The sequence below is a fragment of the Gracilinanus agilis genome, chromosome 4 (genome assembly GCF_016433145.1).
Source record: "Gracilinanus agilis isolate LMUSP501 chromosome 4, AgileGrace, whole genome shotgun sequence".
NCBI classification, from domain to species: Eukaryota; Metazoa; Chordata; class Mammalia; order Didelphimorphia; family Didelphidae; genus Gracilinanus; species Gracilinanus agilis.
The window spans coordinates 93,195,614-93,212,173 of NC_058133.1; positions in this window are offsets into that span (position 1 = coordinate 93,195,614).

A 16,560-nucleotide genomic window follows, 5' to 3' on the forward strand; every position below is an offset into this window, starting at 1 on the left:
TTTCCTCTCCTGCACACCTTCCTCTGAATGTGGGTAGTGTCCTTAACCATAAATCCCTCAGAATTGTCCTGGGTCATTGCATTGCTGCTGGTACAGAAGTCCATTGTATTCGATTTTACCATAGTATATCAGTCTCTGTGTACAGTGTTCTTCTGGCTCTGCTCCTTTCACTCTGCAACAGTTCCTGGAGGTCTTTCCAGTTCACCTGGAACTCCTGCAGTTTATTATTCCTTTTAGCACAATAGTATTCCATCACCAGCATATACCACAATTTGTTCAGCCATTCCCCAATTAAAGGGCATACCCTCCTTTTCCAGGTTTTTGCCACCACAAAAAGCACAGCTATAAATATTTTCATACAAGTCTTTTTATTTATGATCTCTTTGGGGTACAACCCCAACAATAGTATGGCTGGATCAAAGGGCAGGCATTTCTTATAGCCCTTTGAGCATGATTCCAAATTGCCAGCCAGAATGATTGGATCAGTTCACAACTCCATCAGCAATGAATTAATGTCCCAATTTTGCCACATCCCCTCCAGCATTCATTACTCTCCCCTTTTTTCATTTTAGCCAATCTGCTAGGTGTGAGGTGATACCTCAGAGTTGTTTTGATTTGCATTTCTCTAATTATTAGAGATTTAGAACACTTTCTCATGTGCTTATTGATACTTTTGATTTCTTTACCTGAAAATTGCCTATTCATGTCTCTTGCCCATTTTTTAATTGGGGAATGGCTTGATTTTTTATACAATTGATTTAACTCCTTGTATATTTGAGTAATTAGACCCCTGTCAGAGTTTTTTGTTATAAAGATTTTTTCCCAATTTGTTGTTTCCCTTCTGATTTTGACTACATTGTTTTTGTTTGTGCAAAAGCTTATTAGTTTAATATAATCAAAGCCATTTAATTTACATTTTGTAATTTTCTCTAACTCTTGCTTGGTTTTAAAGTCTTTCCTTTACCAGAGATCTGACAAGTATACTATTCTGTGTTCACTTAACTCATTTATAGTTTCCCTCTTCATATTCAAGTCATTCACCCATTCTGAATTTATCTTCGTGTAGGGTATGAGATGTTGATCTAAACCTAATCTCTCCCATATTGTTTTCCAAATTTCCCAGGAGTTTTTGTCAAATAGTGGATTCATGTCCCCAAAGTTGGACTCTTTGGGTTTATAATACACTGTCTTGCTGATGTCATTTACCCCAAGTCTATTCCAGTGATCCTCCCTTCTATCTCTTAGCCAGTACCATATTGTTTCGATGACTGCTGCTTTATAGTATAGTTTAATATCTGGTACTGCTAGGCCCCATTCCTTCACATTTTTTTTTCATTATTTCCCTTGATATTCTTGATCTTTTGTTATTCCAAATGAAATTTGTTATAGTTTTTTCTAATTTCAGTAAAGAAGCTTTTTGGTAGTTTGATAGGTATGGCACTAAATAGGTAAATTAATTTAGGTAGAATGGTCACTTTTATTATGTTAGCTCGTCCTACCCATGAGCAATCAATGGCTTTCCAATTGTTTAGATCCACTTTTATTTTGTTTGGAAAGTGTTTTGTAGTTGTTCTCATATAATTGCTGTGTTTGTTTTGGTAGATAGATTCCTAAGTATTTTATATTGTCTAGGGTGATTTTAAATGGTGTTTCTCTTTCTCCTTCTTGCTGCTCTAGTGTGTTGGAAATGTATAGAAATGCTGATGATTTATGTGCATTTATTTTGTATCCTCAACTTTGCTAAAGTTGTTGATTATTTCTACAAGCTTCTTAGTTGATTCTCTAGGATTTTTTAAGTAGACCATCATATCATCTGCAAAGAGTGATAGTTTAGTCTCCTCATTGCCTATTTTGATATCTTCAATTTCTTTTTCTTCTCTAATTGCTACTGTTAATGTTTCTAGTACTATGTTGAATAACAGAGGTGATAATGGGCATCCTTGTTTTACTCCTGATCTTATTGGGAAGGCTTCTAATTTATCCCCATTGCATATGATGTTTGGTGATGGTTTTAGGTATATACTATTTATTATTTTTAGGAAAGGTCCTTCTATTCCTATACTTTTCAGTGTTTTCAATAGGAATGGATGCTATATTTTGTCAAAGGCTTTTTCAGCATCTATTGAGATAATCATGTGATTTTTGTTTGTTAGACTGTTGATATGGTCAATTATGTGGATGGTTTTCCTAATGTTGAACCATCCTTGCATTCCTGGTATAAATCCCACCTGATCATGGTGGATGATCTTCTTAATTACTTGCTGGAGTCTCTTTGCTAGTATTCTATTTAAAATTTATGCATCTATGTTCATTAGGGAGATTGGTCTGTAGTTTTCTTTCTTTGTTTTTGATCTCCCTGGCTTTGGAATCAGTACCATATTTGTGTCAAAAAAGGAATTTGGTAGGACTCCTTCTTTGCTTATCATATCAAATAATTTGTATAGTATTGGGATTAGTTGCTCTTTGAATGTCTGATAGAATTCACTTGTGAATCCATCGGTCCTGGTGATTTTTTCTTAGGGATTTCTTTGATGGTTTGTTCAATTTCTTTTTCTGATATGAGATTATTTAGGTATTCTATTTCTTCTGCTGTTAATCTAGGCAATTTATATTTTTGTAAATATTCATCCATATCTCCTAAATTGTTATATTTATTGCCATATAATTGGGTGAAATAGTTTTTAATGATTGCCTTAATTTCCCCTTCATTAGAGGTGAGGTCTCCCTTTTCATCTTTAATGCTGTCAATTTAGTTTTCTTCTTTTTTTTATTAGATTGACCAGTACTTTGTCTATTTTATCTGTTTTTTTTTTCAAAATACCAGCTTCTAGTCTTATTTATTAATTCAATAGTTCTTTTACTTTCAATTATATTAATTTCTCCCTTGGCTTTTAGTATTTCTAATTTAGTTTTCATCTGGGGATTTTTAATTTGCTCGCTTTCTAATTTTTTGAGTTGCATGCCCAATTCATTGATCTCTGCCCTCCTTAATTTGTTAATATATGCACTCAAGGATATAAATTTCCCCCTGAGTACTGCCTTGGCTGCATCTCAGAGAGTTTGGTAGGATGTCTCATCATTGTCATTCTCTTCAATGAAATTGTTGATCATTTCTATGATTTCTTCTTTGACTAATTGGTTTTGGAGAATCATATTATTTAATTTCCAATTAGTTTTTGATTTTCCTGTCCAGGTGCCCTTACTAATTATTATTTTTATTGCATTATGATTTGACAAGGTTACATTTATTATTTCTGCTCTTTTGCATTTGTTTGCAATGATTCTATGCCCTATAACATGGTCAATCTTTGTGAATGTACCATGTGCAGCTGAAAAGAAGATGTATTCCTTTTTGTCCCTATTCATTTTTCTCCACATATCAATTAAATCTAATTTTTCTAAGACTTCATTCACCTCTCTTACCTCTTTCTTATTTATTTTTTGGTTTGATTTATCTAGATCTGAAAGAGGTATATTTAGATCTCCCACTATTATTGTTTTACTATCTATTTCCTTCTTGAGATCTGCCATTTTCTCCTTTATGAATTTGGTTGCTATGCCACTTGGTGCATACATATTGAGCAGTGTTATTTCCTCATTGTTTTTACTGCTTTTAATCAGGATGTAATGACCTTCCCTGTCTTTTCTAATCATATCTATTTTTACTTTGGTTTTATCAGAAATCAAGATCACCACTCCTGCCTTCTTTTTCTCATTTGATGCCCAAAAGATTTTGCTCAAGCCCTTAACCTTAACCTTCTATATGTCTACGCGCCTCTTATGTGTTTCTTGTAGACAACATATGGTAGGATTTTGGTTTCTGATCCACTCTGCTATTTCCTTCCCTTTTATGAGAAAGTTCATCCCATTGACATTCAGAGTTACAATTTTATCAGTTGTGCATTCATTGACATTTTTGTATCCTCCTCTAGTCCCACTCCTTCTTCTTATACTATTTTCTTTTAAACCAGTGGTTTGCTTTTAGCTGGTAATCCTATCCCCTCCCTTGATTAACTTCCCTTTCTACCCCCTCCCTTGTTATTCCCCTTTTTTAATTTTTAAAGACCTAATAAATTCCCTTCCCCTTCTTCTCCCCTCCCTTTTTTGACCTCCCCACTCCCCTGCTCCCCTTCGTTCATCCCTTCTGACTTTCTCAGTAGGGTGAGATAGAGTTTTTTATCCCAATGAATAATATAGATATTCTTCCCTCTCTGGGCTAATTACACTGAGAGTACGGTTTAAATATTACCTCTGAATGCTCTCTTCCTCTCCTTCTTATAATAGTATTTGTCCCCTCTCCCTCCCATGCCCTCTTTGTGTGTAAGAGAATATCCTATTTTCTTATTCACTCAAGTTTCTCTTGGTGTCCCCTGCTATTCACCCCCCTCTTTCCACCCCCCATATCATCTTAGACCATTTAGTATTCCACCCTCTCCCTGTGAATTATACTTCTGATTACTATAATAGTGAATACTATAATAGTGAATAGAGTTTACTATAGAGAATTATATATAGCATTTCTCCACATAGGAATACAGATAATTAAATCTCACTGAGGCCTTTAAAAAGGCAAATTTAAAAATTATGAGTTTTCTTTCTTTCCCCTCTGTTTCTTATTTACCTTTTCATGTTTCTCTCAATTTTTATGGTTGGATATCAAACTTTCCATTTAGCCCTGGTCTTTTCTGTGCAAATACTTGGGAATCTTCAATTTTGTTGAATGCCCATACTTTCCCCTGGAAGTCTATAGTCAATTTTGATGGGTTGTTGATCTGTGGTTGCAGGCCCAGCTCTCTTGCCTTTCTGAATATCATATTCCAAGCCTTGTGGTCTTTTAGCGTGGAGGCTGCCAGATCCTGTGTGATCCTGATTGGTGCTCCTTGATATTTGAATTGTCTCTTTCTGGCTTCTTGTCAGACTTTTTTCTTTTACTTGGAAGCTCTTGAATTTGGCTATTATATTCCTTGGGGTTGTCCTTTCTGGGTTGAGTGTCGAGTATAATCTATGGATCCTTTCAATGTCTATATTACCCTCTTTTAGTAGAACTTCAGGGCAATTTTGCTGAATAATTTCTTTCAGTATGGAGTCCAAATTTCTATTAATTTCTCCTTTTTCAGGGAGACCAATTATTCTCAAATTGTCTCTTCTAGACCAGTTTTCTTGGTCTGTAACTTTCTCATTGAGATATTTCATGTTTCCTTCTATTTTTTCAGTCTTCTGACTTTGTTTTATTTGTTCTTGTTGTCTTGAGAGATCATTAGCTTCTAATTGCTCAATTCTAGCCTTTAGGGACTGGTTTTCGGCTATAATCTTTTGGTTTTCCTTTTCAATCTGGTCATTTTTAGTGTTCAATTTGCTTATTAGTTCATTTGATTTTTGAGCCTCACTTTCCAATTGCAAAATTCTTCCTTTTAAACTGTTATTTTCTTGCCTGATTTCCTTTTGAGCTATTTCCCATTTCTCTAACCAAATTTTTTCCAACTTTCTCGTCATCTCAGTTTTGAAATCTTCAAGAGCTTGTGACCAGTTTTCATTTTTTTGGGAGGGTCCAGATGCTTGTTTGTTCTCCTCCTCTGTTTGCTGGGTTGTCTGGATTTTCTCTGTATAAAAGTTGTCGAGTGTTAAAGATTTCTTTTTCTTGTTGTTAATCTTTATCTTCTAAACTTCCTGATTCTGGGTAGCCATTGTTAGCCCAGCAGCTTCTCAGCTTTATCCTTGTGCTCAGGGTCTATCTGCGGTCTTTTGGGTCCTGAGGTCTGAGGTCTGGTTTTTCTCAAGGTCAAGCTCCCTGGTGGATCCCCTTGCTTGGTCCTCTGCCAGAGGTTCCTTTACAAGTCTCAGGGCACTACTTCCACAGTCGAATAGCCGTCTACACTGGTTCCCCACTCAGGGTTTCAGAGCCTTCGCTCGCTTCTGTGTCCGCCTCCGCCCACGCCTGTGCTCCGTGTCCTTGCTCAGAGTCTGTGCATGTTCTTTAGCTTTTTGGGGTCCTAAATCTTGCTGTTCTCAGGAACAGGCCCTGGAGCTGCCAATGACTCAATGGGTGCCCCAAACTTGCTCTATTTCTTTTTAGCTGGCTTTGGAGTTGTAGGTGGTGTGTGTGGAGGGTGTGGGAGGTGGTTGCTTAGCCTGCAATTTAGTGAAAGCTGTTTCACCCCTTTATAGCATGGAATTGTTTGGATTCCACATACCTTCCACACTGCACCCTGTTGTGGGGTCCCTCCGTTCGTCTGGGTTTGTTTTTATGTCCCCTTGAGGAGTCCTGTATATTTCAGTCAGGAGAGGTTAAGAGCTACTTTTTACTCTGCAGCCATCTTAACCCCGAACCTCCTGGACAACATTCTTGATGCCCCTTTTCAAAAGAAAAGAGCCAAAGAGATAACAAATAAAAATCATAATTATCTCTTCCGAATTTTTTTTCATTCATGGGAAGGAAAAAAACCAAACAAATCTTTCCATAATAGGATTACTTATATTTTATATTCTAATAATTTATTGCATAGTGCCCTATGTTCCAAGGTATAAAATGCACTGCAAAGTGATAAAGAAGGAGGTTCAAGTTCTAACTCGAATATGAGCAAATCTTTCTAAATGTCTTTCCTAATTGGTAAATCCAAGATAATAATATCCATGTCTCTTTCCTCATAATATTAGAGTGAGAGTGTAATTTAATTAAATAATTAATTGAAATATAATTCAGCAAAATTATAAAATATTTATAGTGTAAAGAACTCTAGTCTAGATTTTAGATGAGGTAACACATTTGCAAATGCCATATTCACTGCCCTCAAGGAGATAGATTTCCAATAGAGAGATAAGATATAAACATATACAATTTTAATATACATCATCATGTGATAATTGCATTTGAGAGTGATAAAAGAAATTACAATTTGCAGTCTTATTTTAAAGTCATTGATCTGGCCTTGGGCACTTCCCAGCTGAGTGACCCTGGGCAAGTCACTTGACCCCCATTGCCCACCCTTACCACTCTTCCACCTAGGAGCCAATACACAGAAGTTAAGGGTTTTTAAAAAAATAAAAAATAAATAAAGTGATTGATCTCCTGATCTCTCTTCACAGTGGAAAACAGGGAAATCTTAAGGTAGTTTACAATTGAATTCAACCTTAAGCTAATACTTTGATACTTTAAGAGGAGGGAGCAAGGCTTTCCATATATTAAGAACATATACAGCAAAGTCAGTAGGGAAAGAATGAGTGTGGGGTGAGCTTGGGAGGAAATGTGTAGTCAAACAAACAAACATTTGTTTCAAGCACAGAATAAATGAAAAAGGATAATTGATAAAATTGCAAAGTTAAGGATGTATCTGAATCTGAGGAATGTCAAACAAAGTTATTTGAACTTAGATTAATAGACAATAAAGGAACCACTTAAGAGGTTTAGGTAAAGGAGGAATATTTTTTAAAGTATTTATAAACTGGTAAGACAGATGTATTAGAAGAGAAGAGTACAGGAGGCAGAAATGTAAAGAAGGGGGCAGCTGGGTAACTCAATGGATTGAGAGTCAGGCCCAGAGATGGGATGTCCTGGGTTCAAATCTGACCTCAGAAACTTCCTAGCTGTGTGACCCTGGGCAAGTCACTTAACCCCTATTGCCTAGTCCTTATCACTCTTCTGCCTTAGAACCAATACCCAGTATTGATTCTAAGATGTAAGGTAAGGGTTTTTAAAAAAAGAAATGTAAAGAAAATATTATAATAGTCTAGGCTAAAGAAATGAGAGCCAGATGTGGTGATAGAAACAAAGGAAGAGGTGCAGATGAAAGAAATGTGAGTAGATGGAATTAATAAAACCTAGTAAATGATAAAATACAAAACATAAATGAGAGGGCCAGAGATAATTCCAGGGTTACAAACATTGAAGTCTAGGTTAATAGTGACACCAGTGACAGAAATATTAAAGGCAGATGAAGGAACACATATAGATGGAAAGACAATAAGTCTAGTTGAGACATTGTCAATGATAATGTGTATCTTTCAATTAACAGTATAAGGTTTTAAGTTTCTTGTAATATGAATGTAAGTAATGGTAAAATGGTTCATCAGACAATAATGGGAGATTCATTTGTTATTCTCAAGTAGATTTTCAGTCAGTCTACAAGCAGTTATTATGTGCAAATCACAGTGGTTAAGTGTTAGAGATATAAAGAAAAGTAAAGCAGTCTCTGACTATGATTTTATGATTTAGTTCTCTCATTTAAATTTCAAGCAGTAAACTAGAAGACTGAGTAGCTAGCACTTTATTAGTGAGTTTTCTGGATCTATCAATTTTGGATGTTGTGAATATGTAGTTAACAATAGTTGATGATGATATAATGGTCCAGGCTGTATAGTCTAATATAATTAATGAAAACCTTTTCATTTGTGGGCTAAAACTAGTGAATTGTGATTTATTTCCTAAATTATAAATGCTCATAAATCGAATTTTCCTGGACCATAGGAAAAAAAATTATTTCTGAACCTAATGCATACATCTAAATGTGCTTGACTCCTTTTTATTTGTATTTTTAACTCCTTTTTAATATAAAGCAAATCTCATAAAAATTTTTAGAACTTCAGAAAACATATATAATTACATCATAAAACTTTTAAAAATGAGTGGTATTTTTTATTTTAGCTAAAAAAATTCAAATCAAGCATAATCTAATTTTTACTGTCCTCTATTGTTAAAACAGAGGGGTCAGCTAACATTGTAATAATTTCCCCCATATAGTATATGTTCTTAAAACTCTTGTTTGGGAGATTCTTTGGAAGGAATTAAATAAATTACACATGCTAAGAATAATGTGCTGAGGTTTCTCCCATATATAACTTTTCATTGATTTATTTTCCATAGTTGAGGAGGGAAGAATTCATCATCTCACCAAGAAAACAAAGCTATTGTTTTCCAAGCAATTAAAGTATAATGGAATAATAGAGCATTTATTAATCATGCATTTAGGGAGAAAATGTATTCATACAAATCTTAATATAAGTAGAATCACACATATATATATATATATATATTACAAAAATATGGGAAGCATTAGTCCATTTCATGTTTGAAGAATTGTCAGGTCATCTCAAGATCTCTTCATCATCTCTGATAATCTGATAAGGACAAATTAGTTGATAGGGAAATAATGGACACTGAACATCTTTTAGCTCATGCTTCATATCAAAACACAAAAGGTCTCATTGGCTTCAGAACAGACCAAGGCTAAGGCTGAATTTTGACTGGGTTCTTATGAGAAAGCCAAGTCGGGGAATATTTTTCTTAGGGTTGAATTGCCCCTGCTAAGGTTTTTGGCCTTGGCTATACCAGAGAGCTGCATTACTGGCCAAAGTGGGAGAGTATTAACCTTTTAAATGCTGGCCTGCTAGGAACTTAAAGCTCTTCAATAAGGCCACAATACTTTTCAACAGGAAATCATGAAGATCACAAAAGGGGTCAAAAGAAGAGTCTCAGATTTTTATCTGTTTAAGACTCTTTCTCCTATTGGCTTCCCACAAGGTCATAGAAAAAGACCTTAGGATGCCACTCAGTCTATTATTTATCAGCTGTATACAACTCTTGGTTGTTTGGCGTCTCTAAATCTGAGTTCTTTCATTTATAATTGGAAACAGTGATAGCACATATATCACACAGATAATTGTGAGAATTAAGTAAACTCATATATGTATAACATTTTACAATAATTAAAAGACCATTTAAACTATATATGCACATACAATCACATACCTGAAAATATATATTTTTATATTCATGTATATATGTATCTATATCTACATGATATAGAAGAAGATATAGATGGAAATGTAGGATTAATTAGAGTTTTGGAGCAATCAAAAAATGGAAATTGGTAGTTGCAATTTTTTACAACATCTCCTTCAGGTGCTATGGTGTCCTGTTACTTTCTAGACATTGCAGTAGAGTTTTTGAAGATAGCAAATATGGTAGTAAGAACTTTTCCTAACCATCACTCATAAGGGATACAAGCCAGATAAGCCATCTATTTTGAGGATATAAAAAAGATTTGTCATTTTCCACTGGATTTTTTATTTCAAGAACTTGAACCATTAAAAGAACATTCTCTGAACATTAGTTAAGAGAAGAAGTTCAAATAAGTAAATACATCCTGCTTTCTTTATAGGCTTCTCCTTAAAGCATGTGCCTTGCTAGAAAGAAATATTGCCCCAGATTAACGGAGACCATCAAACTATAGAGTAGTTTATTCTTAGGGCATTCTAGATGAAAGTGTATGGTTATGTGTTTAGGCTTCATATAGAGTAGCAAAATGTATAAAAAGTAAGGATAAACTGACATGATTAAATAATAATAACTAATGAAGTCAAATTACTACTAACTCAATAAATGTCTAAATAAGTTTTTCTATAGAAAGAAAAAATAGTTTTCCTATAGAAAGAAAAGATTAGTTTGGATATATTTGGCTGAACAGTTTTAATTTGCATTGCAGTAGGATAATGTGGAGCCCCTTTAGAGCCTACAGCTTATTCTGTGGTGGTACTAGTAAAAGGATCAAATCTCTTTCCTTAGTAAACCTGTTTCAAGAGTCTATGTGCAAGAAAACTATTATTTATTTCCAAATTATTTATTTTCACAGGGAGAGTATTTTTCCAAGCAAACCCAGGAACATCTATAGAATGTGTTAAAGTAAAGAATTGTTTCCTAAGAAGCAGCTATTTAATGAGTAAGATTTGTGGGGTTTAGTTTTTCTTTTCAATCTCAGAAACACTGTAATATTTTTAAGTATGTTTAATATGTAATATTCTAGTAGGTACTTAGAATAACATATGCTTATAGGAAATCTCAATAAAAACAAAAACTTCAGGAAAACTACAAACCCTGTTGCATCAGGTGTGCACATTGTTTTAAAATCAGAACTAATTTTTAATACTTCTGAATTTATTTTTTTAAAGATATTTTCCCATATATATGATTCATTTTCCTTCCCTTCCCTCTCCCCTTTCCCCCTGCAGCCAAAAAGCAATTCCACTTGGTTATACAAATGTTATCACGTGATACCTATATTCATATTATTCATTTTTGTAATAGAGCAATCTTTTAAAGCCAAAAGCCCAAATCATATACCCATATAAACAAGTGATGAGTCATATGTTTTTCTTCTGCTTTTCTAATTCCACAGTTCTTTCTCTCAATGTGTATAGCATTCTATTTCATAAGTCCCTTGGGATTGTCCTGGATCATTGCATTCTACTAGTAGTAAAGACTATTACATTGGATCATTCACAATGTTTCACTTTCTGTGTACAATGTTCTCTTGGTATTGCTCATTTCACTCTGCATGAGTTCATAGAATTTCTTCCAGTTCATGTGGAAATCCTTCTGTTCATCATTCCTTACAGTACAGTAGTATTCCATCACCATCATATACCACAATTTGTTCATCCATTTCCCAATCAAGGGACACTCCCTCATTTTTCAATTTTTGCCACCACAGAGTGCTACTATAAATATTGTTGTACAACCCTTTTTTATTATTTCTTTGGGGAACAAACCAAGCAGTGGTATTGCTAGATCAAAGGGAAGGCATTCTTTTAAAACCCTTCGGGCAAAAGAGGGATAAAAGAATGCCTGTCCTTTGAACAGCCATACCATTGACGGGATTGTACCCCAAAGAGATCATAGATAAAAAGACTTGTACAAAAATATTTATAGCCACCCTCTTTATGGTAGCAAAAGAACTGGAAAATGAGGGTATGCCCGTCAATTGGGGAATGGCTGAACAAATTGTGGTATATACTGGTGATGGAATACTACTGTGCTCAAAGGAATAATAACCTGGAGGAATTCCATGTGAACTAGAATGACCTCCAGGAATTGATGCAGAGTGAAAGGAACAGAGCCAAAAGAACATTGATTGATATACTGTGGTAAAATAGAATGTAATGGACGTCTGTACTAGCAGCAATGCAATGACCCAGGACACTTCTGAAGGACTTATGGAAAAGAATGCTACCCACATTCAGAGGAAGAACTACAGGAGTGGAAACACAGAAGAAAAACAACTGCCTGAACACATGGGTTGATGCGGATATGATTGGGGATGTAGACTCAAAACAACCACACCAATGCAACTATCAATAATATGGAAATAAGTCTTGATAGATGACACATGTTAAAACCAGTGGAAATGCACATTGGCTGTAGGGGGGTGGAGGGGAGAAGGGGAAAGTAAGAACATGAATCATGTAACCATGAAAATTTTTTTCTGAAAAATAAAAAAATTAAAATAAAATAAAATAAAACAAAACCCTTGAGGCATAATTCCAAATTGCCTTCCAGAATGGTTAGATAAATTCAAAACTTCACCAACAATAAATTACTGTCCCAATTTTGCCATATCCCCTCTAACTTTTATTATTTTCCTTTACTGTAATATTGGCCAATCTGCTAAGTGTGAGTTGATACCTCAGAGTTGTTTTAATTTGCATTTCTCTAATCAGGAGGGATTTAGAACACTTTTTCATGTGCTTATAGATAGTTTTGATTTCTTTGTCTGAAAACTGCCTCTTTGTATCCTTTGACCATTTGTCAATTGGGGAAAGGCTTGATGCTTTGTACATTTGACTTAGTTCCTTATAAATTTGAGAAATTGGACCTTTCTCAGAGATTTTTGTGATAAAAAATAATTTCTCCAGTTTATTGCTTCCCTTCTAATGTTGGTTGCATTGATTTTGTTTGTACAAAATCTTTTTTTAATTCAATATAATTAAAATCATTCATTTTATAGCTTGAAATGTTCTCCATCTATTGCTTGGTCTTAAATTCTTTCCCTTTCCATTGATGTGACAGGGTATACTATGCAATGTTCACCTAATTTACCTATAATTTCCATCTTTACTTTTAAGCCATTTACCAATTTTGAATTCATCTTTGTAAAGGGTATGAGATGTTGAGCTAAACCTAATTTTTCCTATATTGATTTCTAATTCTCCCAGCAGTTTTTGTCAAATAGTGGGTTTTTGTCCCAAAAGTTGGGATGTTTGGCTTTATTGAATATTAACTTGTTGTGATCATTTACCCTAGTCTATTTTATTAATACAAAATTTTTATCTCTTAGCTAGTACTATACTGTTTTGATGATCACTGCTTTATAGTCCAGTTTAAGATCTGGTACTAGTACCCAATCATTCAGATTCTTTTTTTCATTAATTGCCTTGATATACTTAATCTGTTGTTTACCCAGATGAACTTTTTGTAATTTTTTCTAATTTTAAAAAATAATTTTTAGTAGCTTGACAGGTATGGCACTGAATAAGTAAATTAGTTTAGGACAGATTCTCATTTTTTTATATTAGCTCATCCTATATATTACCAAGTAATGTTTTTCTAATTGTTTAGATCTAGTTTTATTTGTGTGAAAAACTTTTTGTGTTTGTTTTGGCAAATAGATTTCCAAATATTTTATGTTGTCTAGAGTGATTTTAAATGGAGTTTCTCTTTCTAATTCTTGCTGCTGACTTTTGTTGGAGTTATATAGAAATGCTGATGATTAATGTGACTTTATTCTGTACCCTGCAATTTTGCTAAAGTTATTATTTCTATTAGCTCTTTAGTTGATTTCCTCAGATTCTCTAAGTATAACATCATATCATCTGCAAAGAGTAATAGTTTTGTTTCCTCATGGTCTACTTTGATCCCTTCAATTTCTTTTCCTTCTGCAATTGCTACCACTAGCATCTCTAACAAATTATTAAATAGTTTTGGTGATAATGGGCATCCCTGCTTTACTCCTGATCTTATTGGGAAGGCTTCTAACTTATTTCCTTTGCATGTGATACTTGCTGATGGTTTTAAATATATACTGGAAAGGCCCTTCTATTCCTATACTTTCTAGTGTTTTCAATAGGAATGAGTATTATATTTTGTCAAAGGATTTTTCTGCATCTATTGAGATAATCATGTGATTTCTACTTGTTTCATTGTTGAAATGTGCAATTATGTGGATAATTTTCCTAATATTGAACCAGCCTTGAATTTCTGGTATAAATCTCACCTGATCATAGTGAATAATCCTTGTGATGACTTGGTGTAGTCTCTTTGCTAGTATTTTATTTAAGTTTTTTGCATATATGTTCTTTAAGGAAATTGGTCTATAGCAGTGATTCCCAATGTGGGCGCTACTGCCCCCTGTTAGGTGCTGCAGCAATCCAGGGGAGCAGTGATGGCCACACTTTTTTTGTACTACATTCTATTCTGAGTTCAATAAATAGTTTCTTAATTTCCAGGGGGCTCTAAGTAATTTTTTTCTGGAAAGGGAGTGGTAGGCCAAAAAAGTTTGGGAACCACTGATCTATAGCTTTCTTTCCCCATTTTTGGTCTTCTTGGATTAGGAATCAGCACAATACTGGTGTCATAAAAATACTTTGGTAAGACTCTTTCTTTGCTTATTTTGTCAAATAGTTTTTGTAGTACTGACATTAGTTATTCTTTAAATGTTTGATAAAATTCAATTATCTTTTCAATGGTGAATATAAATTTATTTTATTTTCCAAGCCTTGTAATATATTTAATATTTCACTGGACTATTCCTTTGTTAATATTTAATGAAAAATGTTACAATTTATTTATATATTTCCCTTTGTTTCATAAAATTTCTCTTTCCATTTAATGAAATTAATATTCCTATTAAGGTAGAAACTGTGAAGCACATTTTGATCAAATCAGTAGGGTTTTGAAAGCCTGAAATAAAATGATGACATGAGCACATTTGTAAATACTAGAAACAAAGGAAGAACCATTTTTCCTAAATCCTTCTCATATTATTATTTTCAGGAAATTAAAATCTTAAGACTTGAAGCATCGAGCTGTTAAGCATACTTATATAAGAAAATTTCTATAACTTCTTCAGAGAAAGATATAATTTCTATTATTCACAAAATGAGACCTCAATTAAAAAAAAACACAATTTCCTGAATGGAAACACATTAGCCACTTTAGTCAAATTACCCTGAGAAGTCCTTTGGTCTTGACTTGTATTGCAAAGCTTTATGAAACCAGTCATGTGGAACCACAGAATCAAAGGGTTGAAGATAATGAAGTTATTGAAGGTGTAAAACAATATTGTTCTATAAAATTGTGTTTTTCAGATGGGATCATGATCTCGATCCAAATTTTTCAATCTCATAGATCTTTTCCTTTTATCTCTGGACTAGAATTTCAAGAGATTTATATATATATATATATATGAAATAAATTGGTCATACTGATTATATAAGTTCTCTGCAGTAACAAAAAAAAAGGCAACATGATTTAGCTAAAAGTCATGAAAACAGAGGGCAGCTGGGTATCTCAGTGGATTGAGAACCAGGCCTAGAGATGGGAGGTCCTAGGTTCAAATCCGGCCTCAGACACTTCCCAGCTGTGTGACCCTGGGCAAGTCACTTGACCCCCATTGCCTACCCTTACCACTCTTCTGTCTAGGAGCCAATACACAGTATTGACTCCAAGATGGAAGGTAAGGGTTTTTAAATAAATAAATAAACAAACAAACAAATAAATAAATAAATGAGTGAATGAATGAAAAAATAAATAAATAAAAGTCATGAAAACCAATGTTCCTATCCCATTTCTACCACTAACTTGCTTTGTCAATTTGATCAGGCAATTTATACTTCATTTTCCTCACCTGAAAAATGAGGAAAAAAATAAGTTTTTATCAAGTATCTACTGTATATTAGGTACTGTTCTAAATGGTTTATAAATATTTTCTCATTTTATTGTCACAACAATCCTGGGAGGTAAGTTGCTATTATTACTTCTATTTTACAATTGGCAAAACTGAGGTAAATTGAGGTTAATTGTTTTGCTAGGGTATCACAACTAATAGTATGAGGCCAGATTTGAAATCAGGTCTTCTTGATTCCAGGTCCAGTTCTCTAAACATTATGCCACCTACTTTCCACAGAGAGTATAATACTATCTATTTAGGGAATCTAAGATTGTTGTAGTGGTAAAATGAGATAATGCTGTCAGTGATCCAATTTTCATGACAGCAAAGTTGGTGGTTGCAAAAGCAGACCTCCTGTTTTTCATTCATAGTGCTCCATCTACTCTCACCTTTACTTTGTACTAGCCTATTCCTGGAATACTATCTCCTACTTCTTAGAATCTGTGGATTCCTTCTAGATTCAACTCAAGTGCTCTCTTTCTAGAGATCTTTCCAAATCAATTGTTCTCTTCTTTCCCAAGGTAATTGGTAGTACCTTCCCCTATTCTGTATTCTATGTTGTATTTATCTTAAAATTATTGACCCTTCTATAGGAATGCATTTTTCTTTCTCTCTGTCTCTCTCCCTCCCTCCCCCTCTTCTCTCTTATTTCTTCCTTCCTTCCTTCCTTCCTTCCTTCCTTCCTTCCTTCCTTCCTTCCTTCCTTCCTTCCTTTCTCTTTCTTTCTTTTTCCTCCTTCCTTCCTTTATCCTTTCCTTCCTTTCTTTTTCTTATTTCTTGCCTCAATGTTAGTGAAGGAGAAGATTAGATCATTTGTGCAGGTGGCAGTGGGTTAGGGAGGAGG